The sequence below is a fragment of the Protopterus annectens genome, chromosome 7.part0 (genome assembly GCF_019279795.1).
Source record: "Protopterus annectens isolate FY-2018-M chromosome 7.part0, PAN1.0, whole genome shotgun sequence".
Taxonomy (NCBI): domain Eukaryota; kingdom Metazoa; phylum Chordata; order Ceratodontiformes; family Protopteridae; genus Protopterus; species Protopterus annectens.
In genome coordinates, this window is record NC_056739.1 from 40,632,673 (window position 1) to 40,648,667 (window position 15,995).

The window sequence follows — 15,995 nt, forward strand, 5'->3', positions numbered from 1 at the left end:
GGTGAAATCAGCACTCAACAAAGCAAAAAAGACAGCATCTATGGGACCCGATGGTATCCCCGGTTGCGTGTTATGTGAACTTCAAGATGAACTAAACCCGCACCTAAGAACGCTATTCAATCTTAGCCTTACTACAGGATATGTACCTGAACACTGGCGCACAGCAACAGTGGTCCCACTCCACAAAGGGGGAAATTCTACTGACCCTGGTAACTACCGCCCCATAAGTCTGACCAGCCTGGTCTGCAAGGCTATGGAAAGAATCATCATGGAACTCATAAATGGCGACATTGGGGATCTGCAGACCCTTGATCCCACCCAGTTCGGTTTTGTAAAAGGCAGATCCTGCCTCTTAAACCTGGTTGACTTCTTCGAGACAGTCACTAGTGCCATCGACGAGGGCAAGGCTGTCCACACTGCCTACTTGGACTTGGCTAAAGCCTTTGACACGATACCACACTCTGGCATCATAGACAAGCTCAGCAGCCTAAATGTAAATCCATATGTCACAAGATGGGTAGCAAACTGGCTAAAAACAGAACCCATAAGGTCAAAATTGCTGGAGCCATGTCAGACTCAAAACCAGTCACGAGTGGTGTCCCACAGGGCTCAGTCTTGAGACCACTCTTATTCGGCATTTACTTCTCAGATGTGAAAGCAAATATGGGAGGATTATGGCTGACAAAGTTTGCAGATGACTGCAAACTGGGTGCCATAGTTGATTCACCTGCTGACACACACATCCTACAGAAAGGTCTCACTGAAACGGACAACTGGTGCCGGAATCATGGCCTCAAACTTAACGCCAAAAAATGTATAGTCATCCCTTTGGGAAAAACAAAGTACCCACAAATTATCACGTAGACAATAACCCACTGAGTACGGAAGAAGTAATCAGAGACCTGGGGACTCAATCGATAGTGACCTCTCCTTTGACAACCATGTTGCCAAAGTGGTCAGAAAGACATTCTACCTTGCCCATCTCATCATGAAGGGATTCTCATCCAGATCAAAGGAGGTCATTTTACCTCTATATTCCTCCCTTGTCAGGCCCATGATTGAATATAATGCTCCATTTGGGATGTATCTCACCCGGCACATGCAACAACTGGAAAGACCCCAGAAGTACCTCACCAAGAGGATCATAGGTCTCAAACATGTGCCTTATCCAGCTAGATTAAAGAAACTCCAGCTCTATTCAGTAGCATACCGCTTGCTCAGAGGTGATTTGTGCCTAACATATAGGGCCATGTCCAACCAAGAACTGATGGACATGCTCCATCTCAAAAAATCCAAATCCACCAGAACCACGCGAGCTAAAGATTTCAACCTCTGCACAAATATGAATAGGACATGCTGGAGGGATAGATTCATAACACAGAGGTTACCCATACTCTGGAACAAAATCCCAGTTCATATGAGACAGAGCCCTTCATTGGCACTGTTCAAGAAAAATCTCGATGCATGGATGGGAGATCGCAAGTTTACCCCGAGTGTCACCTCAGTGTCACTACTAGACAGAGGTATAGTTTACTAAATAATGGGGTCCCACATGTGTCACTACTAGAGAGGCGCAACTATATACGGGTGGCGGAAGCCACATCACTGTTGGCTAGGCTTATAAATGCCCCCGGGCAGATAGCCTAGTACACTACTATGAAACTATGAAACTAAGAGTCATCTATAGCTATGCATGTGTCTCAGGTAAGAGTCAGCTAGCTATGCATGTGTCTCAGGTAAGAGTCAGCTAGCTATGCATGTGTCTCAGGTAAGAGTCAGCTAGCTATGCATGTGTCTCAGGTAAGAGTCAGCTAGCTATGCATGTGTCTCAGGTAAGAGTCAGCTAGCTATGCATGTGTCTCAGGTAAGAGTCAGCTAGCTATGCATGTGTCTCAGGTAAGAGTCAGCTAGCTATGCATGTGTCTCAGGTAAGAGTCAGCTAGCTATGCATGTGTCTCAGGTAAGGGTCAGCTAGCTATGCATGTGTCTCAGGTAAGAGTCAGCTAGCTATGCATGTGTCTCAGGTAAGAGTCAGCTAGCTATGCATGTGTCTCAGGTAAGAGTCAGCTAGCTATGCATGTGTCTCAGGTAAGGGTCAGCTAGCTATGCATGTGTCTCAGGTAAGAGTCAGCTATGCAAGTCTCTCAGGCAAGGGTAAGCTATGCATGTGTCTCAGGTAAGAGTCAGCTAGCTAAGCACATGTCTCAGGTAAGAGTCAGCTAGCTATACATGTGTCTCAGGTAACAGTCAGCTAGCTATGCATGTGTCACAGGTAAGAGTCAGCTAGCTATGCATGTGTCTGAGGTAAGGGTCAGCTAGCTATGCATGTGTCTCAGGTAACAGTCAGCTAGCTATGCATGTTCCTCAGGTAAGGGTTACAAGCTATGCACGTGTCTCAGGTAAGGGTCAGCTAGCTATGCATGTGTCTCAGGTATATGCATGTGTCTCACGTAAGGGTCAGCTAGCTATGCATGTGTCTCACGTAAGAGTCAGCTAGCTATGCACGTGTTTCAGGTAAGAGTCAGCTAGCTATGCATGTGTTCGGGTAAGAATCAGCTAGCTATGCATGTGTCTCAGGTAAGGGTCAGCAAGCTATGCACGTGTCTCAGGTAAGGGTCAGCTAGCTATGCATGTTTCTCAGGTCTATGCATGTGTGTCAGGTAAGGGTAAGATAGCTATGCATGTGTCTCAGGTAAGAGTCAGCTAGCTATGCATGTGTCTCAGGTAAGAGTCCACTAGCTATGCATGTCTCTCAGGTAAGGGTAAGCTAGTTATGCATGTGTCTCATGTAAGAGTCAGCTAGCTATGCACATGTCTCATGTAAGAGTCAGCTAGCTATGCATGTGTCTCAGGTAAGAGTCAGCTAGCTATGCATATATCTCAGGTAAGGGTCAGCTAGTTATACATGCGTCTCATGCAAGAGTCAACTAGCTATGCACATGTCTCAGGTAAGGGTCATCAATAGCTATGCATGTGTCTCAGGTAAAAGTCAGCTAACTATGCACATGTCTCAGGTAAGAGTCAGTTAGCTATACATGTGTCTCAGGTAACAGTCAGCTAGCTATGCATGTGTCACAGGTAAGAGTCAGCTACCTATGCATGTGTCTCAGGTAAGAGTCAGCAAGCTATGCACGTGTCTCAGGTAAGGGTCAGCTAGCTATGCATGTGTCTCAGGTAAGGCTCAGCTAGCTATGCATGTGTCTCAGGTAAGAGTCAGCTAGCTATGCATGTGTCTCGGGTAAGAGTTAGCAAGCTATGCATGTGTCTCAGGTAAGAGTCAGCAAGCTATGCACGTATCTCAGGTAAGGGTCAGCAAGCTATGCATGTGTCTCAGGTAAGGGTCAGCTAGCTATGCAAGTCTCGCAGGTAAAAGTCAGCTAGCAATGCATTTGTCTCAGGTAACAGTCATCGATAGCTATGCACGTGTCTCAGGTAAGAGTCAGCTATCTATGCACATATCTCAGGTAAGAGTCAGCTAGCTATGCACATGTCTCAGGTAAGAGTCAGCTAGCTATGCACATATCTCAGGTAAGAGTCAACTAGCTATGCGCATGTCACAGGTAAAATCAGCTAGCTATGCATGTGTTTCAGGTAAGGGTCAGCTAGCTATGCATGTCTCTCAGGTAACAGTCAGCTAGCTATGCATGTGATTCAGGTAAAAGTCAGCTAGTTATGCATGTGTCTCTGGTAAGGGTCAGCTAGCTATGATCTGTCTCAGGTAAGGGTCAGCTAGCTATGGATGTCTCTCAGGTAAGGGTCAGCTAGCTATGCATGTGTCTCAGGTAACAGTCAGCTAGCTATGCACGTGTCTCAGTTAAGAGTCAGCTAGTTATGCATGTGTCTCATGTAAGAGGCAGCTAGCTATGCTTATGTCTCAGGTAAGAGTCATCTATAGCTATGCATGTGTCTCAGGTAAGAGTCATCTATCGCTATGCATGTGTCTCAGGTAAGATTCAGCTAGTTATGCATGTGTCTCAGGTAAGAGTCAGCTAGCTACGCACGTGTCTCAGGTAAGAGCCAGCTAGCTATGCATGTGTCTCAGGTAAGGGTTATCTAGTTACGCATGTGTCTCAGGTAAGGGTCATCTATAGCTATGCATGTGTCTCAGGTAAAAGTCAGCTATAGCTATGCATGTGTCTCAGGTAAGGTTCAGCTAGCTATGTATGTGTCTCAGGTAAGAGTCAGCAAGCTATGCACATGTCTCAGGTAAGCGTCAGCTAGCTATGCATGTGCCTCAGGTAAGAGTCAGCTAGTTATGCATGTGTCTCAGGTAAGAGTCATCTATAGCTATGCATGTGTCTCAGGTAAGAGTCAGCTAGCTATGCATGTCTCTCAGGTAACAGTCAGCTAGCTATGCATGTGTCACAGGTAAGAGTCAGCTAGCTATGCATGTGTCTGAGGTAAGGGTCAGCTAGCTATGCATGTGTCTCAGGTAACAGTCAGCTAGCTATGCATGTTCCTCAGGTAAGGGTCACAAGCTATGCACATGTCTCAGGTAAGGGTCAGCTAGCTATGCATGTGTCTCAGGTATATGCATGTGTCTCACGTAAGGGTCAGCTAGCTATGCATGTGTCTCACGTAAGAGTCAGCTAGCTATGCACGTGTTTCAGGTAAGAGTCAGCTAGCTATGCATGTGTCTCAGGTAAGAATCAGCTAGCTATGCATGTGTCTCAGGTAACAGTCAGCAAGCTATGCATGTGTCTCAGGTAAGGGTCAGCAAGCTATGCATTTGTCTCAGGTAAGAGTCAGCTAGCTTTGCATGTGTCTCAGGTAAGAGTCCGCTAGCTATGCATGTCTCTCAGGTAAGGGTAAGCTAGTTATGCATGTGTCTCAGGTAAGAGTCAGCTAGCTATGCATGTGTCTCAGGTAAGAGTCAGCTAGCTATGCATGTGTCTCAGGTAAGGGTCAGCTAGCTATGCATGTGTCTCAGGTAAGAGTCAGCTAGCTATGCATGTCTCTCAGGTAAGAGTCAGCTAGCTATGCATGTGTCTCAGGTAAGAGTCAGCTAGCTATGCATGTGTCTGAGGTAAGAGTCAGCTAGCATTGCATATCTCTCAGGTAAGGGTCAGCTAGTTATGCATGCGTCTCATGTAAGAGTCAGCTAGCTATGCACATGTCTCAGGTAAGAGTCAGCTAGCTATGTATCTGTCTCAGGTAAGAATCAGCTAGCTATGCATGTGTCTCAGGTAAGGGTCAGCTAGTTATGCATGTGTCTAAGGTAAGGGTCCGCTAGCTATGAGCATGTAGTACACCCAAAGCAGGCACAGAAGGCTAAATGGAAACGCTCCACTCCACAGCTTGAAACAAACAGGTTTAATAAAAAAAAAAACAATAAAACACGTAGATGTCACCTCAAAATTATACAAACAGTATACGATATCCACAATGGTTAAGCGCTTTCATCTGACTAAAGGCAGACTTCATCAGAACAGCTGTTGTTATGCTCTGGTTGTTTAAATAAGCCCATTTGGCGCCAAAACATCCATCCCTTATACATTTGATTAATTATAAGTTGATCTAATTATTATCCTAAATACTATAATATTAAAAATACATGCATATGTACGAAAATATATATAATATATTATACAATAAATATACTTTAAAAATGTGCATTGAAAAATATGTTGACACTTATGTCATATATATATATGTGGACAAACATGATGAAATGTCTATATACATAATTTTCCTGTAAACTATATAAAATATATAAAATATAGAATATATTTCAATGCACATTTTTAAAGTATATTTATTGTATAATATATTATATATATTTTCGTACATATGCATGTATTTTTAATATTATAGTATTTAGGATAATAATAAAGTATAATTATACTAATTCTAATTTTAATTAGATCAACTTATAATTAATCAAATGTATAAGGGATGGATGTTAAACAACCAGAGCATAACAACAGCTGTTCTGATGAAGTCTGCCTTTAGTCAGATGAAAGCGCTTAACCATTGTGGATATCGTATACTGTTTGTATAATTTTGAGGTGACATCTACGTGTTTTATTGTTTTTTTTTTTATTAAACCTGTTTGTTTCAAGCTGTGGAGTGGAGCGTTTCCATTTAGCCTTCTGTGCCTGCTTTGGGTGTACTATAGTCGGTGGAGCATTTTTGCTGTTTTTAGCTATGAGCATGTCTCAGGTAAGAGTCAGCTAGCTATCCATGTGTCTCAGGTAAGAGTCAGCTAGCTACGCATGTGTCTCAGGTAAGAGTCACTAGCTATGCATGTCTCTCAGGTAAGCATCAGCGAGCTAAACATATGTCTCAGGTAAGGGTCAGCTAGTTACACATGTGTCTCAGGTAAGGGTCAGCTAGTCATGCGCATGTCTCAGGTAAGAGAGTCAGCTAGCTATGCGCATGTCCCAGGTAAAGGTCAGCTAGCTATGCATGTGTCTCAGGTAAGAGTCATCTATAGCTATGTACACGTCACAAGTAAGAGTCAGCTAGCTATGCATGTGTCTTAGGTAAGAGTCAGCTATCTATGCACATGTCTCAGGTAAGAGTCAGCTAGTTACGCATGTGTTTCAGGTAAGAGTCATCTATAGCTATGCATGTCTCTCCGGTAAGAGTCATCTATAGCCATGCACGTGTCTCTGGTAAGGGTCAGCTAGTTACACATGTGTCTCAGGTAAGAATCATCTATAGTTATGCATGTGCCTCAGGTAAGAGTCAGCTAGCTATGCATGTGTCTCAGGTAAGAGTCAGCTAGCCATGCATGTGTCTCAGGTAAGAGTCATCTATAGCGATGCATGTCTCTCAGGTAAGAGTCAGCTAGCTATGCATGTGTCTCAGGTAAGAGTCAGCTAGCTATGCATGTGTCTCAGGTAAGGGTCAGCTAGCTATGCATGTGTCTCAGGTAAGAGTCAGCTAGCTATGCACGTGTTTCAGGTAAGAGTCAGCTAGCTATGCATGTGTCTCAGGTAAGAATCAGCTAGCTATGCATGTGTCTCAGGTAACAGTCAGCAAGCTATGCATGTGTCTCAGGTAAGGTGTCAGCAAGCTCTGCACATGTCTCAGGTAAGGGTCAGCTAGCTATGCATGTTTCTCAGGTTTATGCATGTGCCTCAGGTAAGAGTAAGATAGCTATGCATGTGTCTCAGGTAAGAGTAAGCTAGCTATGCATGTGTCTCAGGTAAGAGTCCGCTAGCTATGCATGTCTCTCAGGTAAGGGTAAGCTAGTTATGCATGTGTGTCATGTAAGAGTAGGCTAGCTATGCACGTGTCTCATGTAAGAGTCAGCTAGCTATGCATGTGTCTCAGGTAAGAGTCAGCTAGCTATGCATATCTCTCAGGTAAGGGTCAACTAGTTATGCATGTGTCTCATGTAAGAGTCAGCTAGCTATGCACATGTCTCAGGTAAGAGTCAGCTAGCTATTTATGTGTCTCAAGTAAGAATCAGCTAGCTATGCATGTGTCTCAGGTAAGGGTCAGCTAGTTATGCATGTCTCTCAGGTAAGCGTCAGCTAGCTATGAACATGTCTCAGGTAAGAGTCAGCTAGCTATCCATGTGTCTCAGGTAAGAGTCAGCTAGCTACGCATGTGTCTCAGGTAAGAGTCAGCTAGCTATGCATGTCTCTCAGGTAAGAATCAGCGAGCTATACATGTGTCTCAGGTAAGGGTCAGCTAGTTACACATGTGTCTCAGGTAAGGGTCAGCTAGCCATGCACATGTCTCAGGTAAGAGAGTCAGCTAGCTATACACATGTCCCAGGTAAAGGTCAGCTAGCTATGCATATGTCTCAGGTAAGAGTCATCTATAGCTATGTACACGTCACAAGTTAGAGTCAGCTAGCTATGCATGTGTCTCAGGTAAGAGTCAGCTAGCTATGCATGTGTCTCAGGTAAGAGTCAGCTAGTTACGCATGTGTCTCAGGTAAGAGTCATCTATAGCTATGCATGTGTCTCAGGTAAGAGTCATCTATAGCTATGCATGTGTCTCAGGTAAGAGTCAGCTAGTTACGCATGTGTCTCAGGTAAGAATCATCTATAGTTATGCATGTGTCTCAGGTAAGAGTCAGCTAGCTATGCATGTGTCTCAGGTAAGAGTCAGCTAGCCATGCATGTGTCTCAGGTAAGAGTCATCTATAGCGATGCATGTCTCTCAGGTAAGAGTCAGCTAGCTATGCATGTGTCTCAGGTAAGAGTCAGCTAGCTATGCATGTGTCTCAGGTAAGAGTCAGCTAGCTATGCATGTGTCTCAGGTAATAGCCAGCTAGCTATGCACATGTCTCAGGTAAGGGTCATCAATAGCTATGCATGTGTCTCAGGTAAAAGTCAGCTAACTATGCATGTGTCTCAGGTAACAGCTAGCTATGCATGTGTCACAGGTAAGAGTCAGCTACCTATGCATGTGTCTCAGGTAAGGGTCAGCTAGCTATGCATGTGTCTCAGGTAACAGTCAGATAGCTATGCATGTTTCTCAGGTAAGAGTCAGCAAGCTATGCGCGTGTCTCAGGTAAGGGTCAGCTAGCTATGCACGTGTCTCAGGTAAGGCTCAGCTAGCTATGCAAGTGTTTCAGGTAAGAGTCAGCTAGCTATGCATGTGTCTTGGGTAAGAGTCAGCAAGCTATGCACGTGTCTCAGGTAAGGGTCAGCTAGCTATGCACGTGTGACTGGTAAGGCTCAGCTAGCTATGCATGTGTCTCAGGTAAGAGTCAGCAAGCTATGCACGTGTCTCAGGTAAGGGTCAGCAAGCTATGCATGTGTCTCAGGTAAGGGTCAGCTAGCTATGCATGTTTCTCAGGTAACAGTCAGCTAGCTACGCATGTGTCACAGGTAAGAGTCAGCAAGTTATGCACGTGTCTAAGGTAAAGGTCAACTATCTATGCACATGTCTCAGGTAAGAGTCAGCTAGCTATGCATGTGTTTCAGGTAAGGGTCAGCTAGCTATGCAAGTCTCTCAGGTAAAAGTCAGCTAGCAATGCATGTGTCTCAGGTAAGAGTCATCGATAGCTATGCACGTGTCTAAGGTAAAGGTCAACTATCTATGCACATGTCTCAGGTAAGAGTCAACTAGCTATGCACATGTCTCAGGTAAGAGTCAGCTAGCTATGCATGTGTCTCAGGTAAGAGTCAGTTAACTATGCACATGTCTCAGGTAAGAGTCAGCTAGCTATGCACATGTCTCAGGTAAGAGTCAGCTAGCTATGCATGTGTCTCAGGTAAGAGTCAGCTAGCTATGCATGTGTCTCAGGTAAGAGTCAGCTAGCTACGCATGTCTCTCAGGTAACAGTCAGCTAGCTATGCATGTGTCTCAGGTAAGGCTCAGCTAGCTATGCATGTCTCTCAGGTAAAAGTCAGCTAGCTATGCATGTGATTCAGGTAAGAGTCAGCTAGTTATGCATGTGTCTCAGGTAAGGGTCAGCTAGCTCTGCATGTGTCTCAGGTAAGGGTCAGCTAGCTATGGATGTCTCTCAGGTAAGGGTCAGCTAGCTATGCACGTGTCTCAGGTAACAGTCAGCTAGCAATGCATGGGTCTCAGGTAAGAGTCAGCTAGTTATGCATGTGTCTCATGTAAGAGGCAGCTAGGTATGCTCATGTCTCAGGTAAGAGTCATCTATAGCTATGCATGTGTCTCAGGTAAGACTTATCTATCGCTATGCATGTGTCTCAGGTAAGAGTCAGCTAGTTATGCATGTGTCTCAGGTAAGAGTCAGCTAGCTATGCATGTGTCTCAGGTAAGAGTCAGCTAGCTATGCATGTGTCTCAGGTAAGAGTCAGCTAGCTATGCACATGTCTCAGGAAAGGTTTATCTAGTTACGCATGTGTCTCAGGTAAGGGACATCTATAGCTATGCATGTGTCTCAGGTAAGAGTCAGCTATAGCTATGCATGTGTCTCAGGTAAGAGTCAGCTAGCTATGCATGTGTCTCAGGTAAGAGTCAGCTAGTTACGCATGTGTCTCAGGTAAGAGTCAGCTAGCTATGCATGTGTCTCAGGTAACAGTCAGCTAGCTATGCATGTGTCTCAGGTAAGAGTCAGCTAGCTATGCATGTGTCTCAGGTAAGGGTCAGCTAGCTATGCATGTGTCTCAGGTAAGAGTCAGCTAGCTATGCACATGTCTCAGGTAAGGGTCAGCTAGCTATGCATGTGTCTCAGGTAAGAGTCAGCTAGTTATGCATGTGTCTCAGGTAAGAGTCATCTATAGCTATGCATGTCTCTCAGGTAAGAGTCAGCTAGCTATGCATGTGTCTCAGGTAAGAGTCAGCTAGTTATGCATGTGTCTCAGGTAAGAGTCAGCTAGTTATGCATGTGTCTCAGGTAAGAGTCAGCTAGCTATGCACATGTCTCAGGTAAGAGTCAGCTAGCTATGCATGTGTCTCAGGTAAGGGTCAGCTAGCTATGCATGTGTCTCAGGTAAGAGTCAGCAAGCTATGCATGTGTCTCAGGTAAGAGTCAGCTAGCTATGCATGTCTCTCAGGTAACAGTCAGCTAGCTATGCATGTGTCTCAGGTAAGAGTCAGCTAGCTATGCATGTCTCTCAGGTAACAGTCAGCTAGCTATGCATGTGTCTCAGGTAAGAGTCAGCTAGCTATGCATGTGTCTCAGGTAAGGGTCAGCTAGCTATGCATGTGTCTCAGGTAAGGGTCAGCTAGCTATGCATGTCTCTCAGGTAAGAGTCAGCTAGCTATGCATGTGTCTCAGGTAACAGTCAGCTAGCTATGCATGTGTCTCAGGTAAGAGTCAGCTAGTTATGCATGTGTCTCAGGTAAGAGTCAGCTAGCTATGCATGTGTCTCAGGTAAGAGCTAGCTATGAATGTGTCTCAGGTAAGAGTCAGCTAACTATGAACATGTCTCAGGTAAGGGTCAGCTAGTTACGCATTTGTCTCAGGTAAGGGACATCTATAGCTATGCATGTGTCTCAGGTAAGAGTCAGCTATAGCTATGCATGTGTCTCAGGTAAGAGTCAGCTAGCTATGCATGTGTCTCAGGTAAGAGTCAGCTAGCTATGCATGTGTCTCAGGTAAGAGTCAGCTAGTTATGCATGTGTCTCAGGTAACAGTCAGCTAGCTATGCATGTGTCTCAGGTAAGAGTCAGCTAGCTATGCATGTGTCTCAGGTAAGGGTCAGCTAGCTATGCATGTGTCTCAGGTAAGAGTCAGCTAGCTATGCACATGTCTCAGGTAAGGGTCAGCTAGCTATGCATGTGTCTCAGGTAAGAGTCATCTATAGCTATGCATGTCTCTCAGGTAAGAGTCAGCTAGCTATGCATGTGTCTCAGGTAAGAGTCAGCTAGTTATGCATGTGTCTCAGGTAAGAGTCAGCTAGTTACGCTTGTGTCTCACGTAAGAGTCAGCTAGCTATGTATGTGTCTCAGGTAAGAGTCAGCTAGCTATGCATGTGTCTCTCAGGTAACAGTCAGCTTGCTATGCACATGTCTCAGGTAAGGGTCATCTATAACTATGCAGGTATCTCAGGTAAGAGTCAGCTAGCTATGCACATGTCTAAGGTAACAGTCAGCTAGCTATGCATGTGTCTCAGGTAACAGTCAGCTATATATGCATGTGTCTCAGGTAACAGTCAGCTAGTTATGCATGTCTCTCAGGTAAGGGTCAGCTAGTTATGCATGTGTCTCAGGTAAGAGTCAGCTAGCTATGCATGTCTCTCAGGTAAGGGTCAGCTATTTATGCATGCGTTTCAGGTAAGAGTCAGCTAGCTATGCATGTGTCTCAGGTAACAGTCAGCTAGCAGTGCATTTGTCACAGGTAAGAGTCAGCTAGCTATGCATGTGTCTCGGGGTAAGGGTCAACTAGCTATGCATGTGTCTCAGGTAACAGTCAGCTAGCTATGCATGTCTCTCAGGTAAGGGTCAGCTAGTTATGCATGTGTCTCAGGTAAGAGTCAGCTAGCTATGCATGTGTTTCAGGTAACAGTCAGCTAGCTATGCATGTGTCACAAGTAAGAGTCAGGTAGCTATGCATGTGTCTGAGGTAAGGGTCAGCTAGCTATGCATGTGTCTATGGTAACAGTCAGCTAGCTATGCATGTTTCTCAGGTAAGGGTCAGCACGCTATGCATGTGTCTCAGGTAAATGTCAGCTAGCTATGCATGTGTCTCAGGTAAGGGTCAGCTAGCTATGCATGTGTCTCAAGTCTATGCATGTGTTTCAGGTAAGGGTAAGATAGCTATGCATGTGTCTCAGGTAAGAGTCATCTAGCTATGCATGTGTCTCAGGTAAGAGTCAGCTAGCTATGCATGTGTCTCAGGTAAGAGTCAGCTAGCTATGCATGTCTCTCAGGTAAGGGTAAGCTAGTTATGCATGTGTCTCATGTAAGATTCAGCTAGCTATGCACGTGTCTCATGTAAGAGTCAGATAGCTATGCATGTGTCTCAGGTAAGAATCAGCTGGCTATGCATGTGTCTCAGGTAAGGGTCAGCTAGTTATGCATGTGTCTCAGGTAAGGGTCAGCTAGCTATGCATGTGTCTCAGGTAAGGGTCAGCTAGCTATGGATGTCTCTCAGGTAAGGGTCAGCTAGCTATGCACGTGTCTCGGTAACAGTCAGCTAGCTATGCACGTGTCTCATGTAAGAGTCAGCTAGTTATGCATGTGTCTCATGTAAGAGGCAGCTAGCTATGCATGTGTCTCAGGTAAGAGCAAACTACCTATGCATGTGTCTCAGGTAAGAGTCAGCTAGCTATGCACATGTCTCAGGAAAGGGTTATCTAGTTACGCATGTGTCTCAGGTAAGGGTCATCTATAGCTATGCATGTGTCTCAGGTAAGAGTCCGCTATAGCTATGCATGTGTCTCAGGTAAGAGTCAGCTAGCTATGCATATGTCTCAGATAAGAGTCAGCTAGTTATACATGTGTCTCATGTAAGAGTCAGGTAGTTATGCATGTGTCTCATGTAACAGTCAGCTAGCTATGTATGTGTCTCAGGTAAGAGTCAGCTAGCTATGTACGTGTCTCAGGTAAGGCTCAGCTAGCTATGTATGTGTCTCAGGTAAGAGTCAGCAAGCTATGCACATGTCTCAGGTAAGGGTCAGCTAGCTATGCATGTGTCTCAGGTAAGAGTCATCTATAGCTATGCATGTCTCTCAGGTAAGAGTCAGCTAGCTATGCATATGTCTCAGGTAAGAGTCAGCTAGTTATACATGTGTCTCATGTAAGAGTCAGGTAGTTATGCATGTGTCTCATGTAAGAGTCAGCTAGCTATGTATGTGTCTCAGGTAAGAGTCAGCTAGCTATGCATGTGTCTCTCAGGTAACAGTCAGCTTGCTATGCACATGTCTCAGGTAAGGGTCATCTATAACTATGCAGGTATCTCAGGTAAGAGTCAGCTAGCTATGCACATGTCTAAGGTAACAGTCAGCTAGCTATGCATGTGTCTCAGGTAACAGTCAGCTATATATGCATGTGTCTCAGGTAACAGTCAGCTATATATGCATGTGTCTCCGGTAACAGTCAGCTAGTTATGCATGTCTCTCAGGTAAGGGTCAGCTAGTTATGCATGTGTCTCAGGTAAGAGTCAGCTAGCTATGCATGTCTCTCAGGTAAGGGTCAGCTATTTATGCATGCGTTTCAGGTAAGAGTCAGCTAGCTATGCATGTGTCTCAGGTAACAGTCAGCTAGCAGTGCATTTGTCACAGGTAAGAGTCAGCTAGCTATGCATGTGTCTCGGGGTAAGGGTCAACTAGCTATGCATGTGTCTCAGGTAACAGTCAGCTAGCTATGCATGTCTCTCAGGTAAGGGTCAGCTAGTTATGCATGTGTCTCAGGTAAGAGTCAGCTAGCTATGCATGTGTTTCAGGTAACAGTCAGCTAGCTATGCATTTGTCACAAGTAAGAGACAGGTAGCTATGCATGTGTCTGAGGTAAGGGTCAGCTAGCTAGCTATGCATGTGTCTATGGTAACAGTCAGCTAGCTATGCATGTTTCTCAGGTAAGGGTCAGCAAGCTATGCATGTGTCTCAGGTAAGGGTCAGCTAGCTATGCATGTGTCTCAGGTAAGGGTCAGCTAGCTATGCATGTGTCTCAGGTAAGAGTCAGCTAGCTATGCATGTGTCTCAGGTAAGGGTCAGCTAGCTATGCATGTGTCTCAGGTAAGAGTCAGCTAGCTATGCATGTGTCTCAGGTAAGAGTCAGCTAGCTATGCATGTGTCTCAGGTAAGGGTCAGCTAGCTATGCATGTGTCTCAGGTAAGAGTCAGCTAGTTATGCATGTGTCTCAGGTAAGGGTCAGCTAGCTATGCATGTGTCTCAGGTAAGAGTTAGCTAGCCATGCATGTGTCTCAGGTAAGAGTCAGCTAGTTACGCATGTGTCTCAGACAGGAAATACACTGGCCTTGAGTGGTAACTTGCCATTACCAAGAGTGATGCTGAGATTCAAAGACAAGATAATTAGATATGTAGCTGATGTCATTCTAGAGATGGTGTGCCCAACAGCTGGCCCGCGGGCCATACTCTAGCCCATTAAAGGATTGCATCTGGTCCATGCATGTCCAGCAGGAAGACAGAATTGGGTTCAGTAAAGTATTAAAACTGATAGTCAAATACAATCCAGTGGACACTAACTGCGCATGGTCACTTTAAATGCGAATTCAGGACTTCCTAGTAAGTTGCACATCTGCACGTGTGCATACATATTCAGGAAGTCATGCAGCGCAGCACATCCTGTAGGTCTTCTCTTTCCAGTGTTGATGTTATTTAGGTTCATAGGGAGGTACTAGGCTAGCTGCCCGTGTGGGACATTTTAAGGCTACTCATTTTCCCTTTTTGTACTCAAAATGACCTATCCTATTTGGTTACCCATCCCATGGTTAGTAATTATACATTACCCCAATGAAAATAACTGGGATCATACTATAGATAATTTGAGGGAACCCATGCAAGAAATAAAGCATATAAGAGTTGCCTCCATCCAGTAGTAAGTAATAAAGAGGACAGCCTGGAGTAAACTTTTTGTTTCCCCATCATTACTTGGAGTTTACAAATTCTAACCGGTAAGAATGTTATGTATGCATGTGTTTGCCTGTGTGAATGTGTGTGTGTTTGCCTGTGCATGTGTGTGCCTGTGCGAGTCTGAGTCTGTGTGTGTGTGTGTGTGTGTGTGTGTGTGTGTGTGTGTGTGTGTGTGTGTGTGTGTGTGTCTGTGTGGCATGCGCAAGTGTGTGTGTTTGTGTGTGCGTGTGTCTGTGCAGCATGTGCAAGTGTGTGTGTTTGTGTGTGCGCATGTGCAAGCGTGTGTGTATGTGTGTGTGTGCATGTGCACATGCACAAGCATGAGTGTGTTTGTGTGTGTGCACATGTGCGAGCATGTGTGTGTGTGTGTGTGTGCATGTGTGTGTGTGTGTGTGTGTGTGTGTGTGTGTGTGTGTGTGTGTGTGTGTGTGTGTGTGTGTGTGTGTGTATGTGTGTGTGTGTGTAAAGATCCTACCACTCAACTTTCTCTGATTTTGCTTCATATTTTCAGTCAGTTCACCATGAAACTTGTGATTTCCAGGAAAACTGTTATGGATTTCAGTCACTAAAGAATGACAGGCATTTTAGTTTCAGACTTCATATTGTTCAGAAAATGCATTCCAAAGCAAAAAAGGTTATTTTAACAGTTTTCTAAGTTCATAACAGAAATATTTCCAGACAGCATTAACTGCTATTAAGATTAAGATGGGTTCAGATGCTCAATCACTGCAGGTTAATAGTACTTGAAATATTTTTCTGGCATGGATCACAAACAAAATCATTCTGAATCAATGTAATCTGCTGTTTACCACCCCAGAGATCAGACTGCTTCTTCAAACTTGCCCTTAAATGAAATAACCACTTACTTCTTGGAATAATACACTGACAAACTACTATCCGTTTCTGAACTGCTGATTTTGCAGTAATAACTTAAAGCCTTTTACTTTCTTACTTGCAGTTGTTCCAGTAAGTACAAAGGCTATGACCTCAGCTTTCTAAGTGTGATTAATGCGATCTTCCCATACGTTGCTGACACTTGCATTTGACAGCAGTGTTTCTATGTGTGTGTAATGC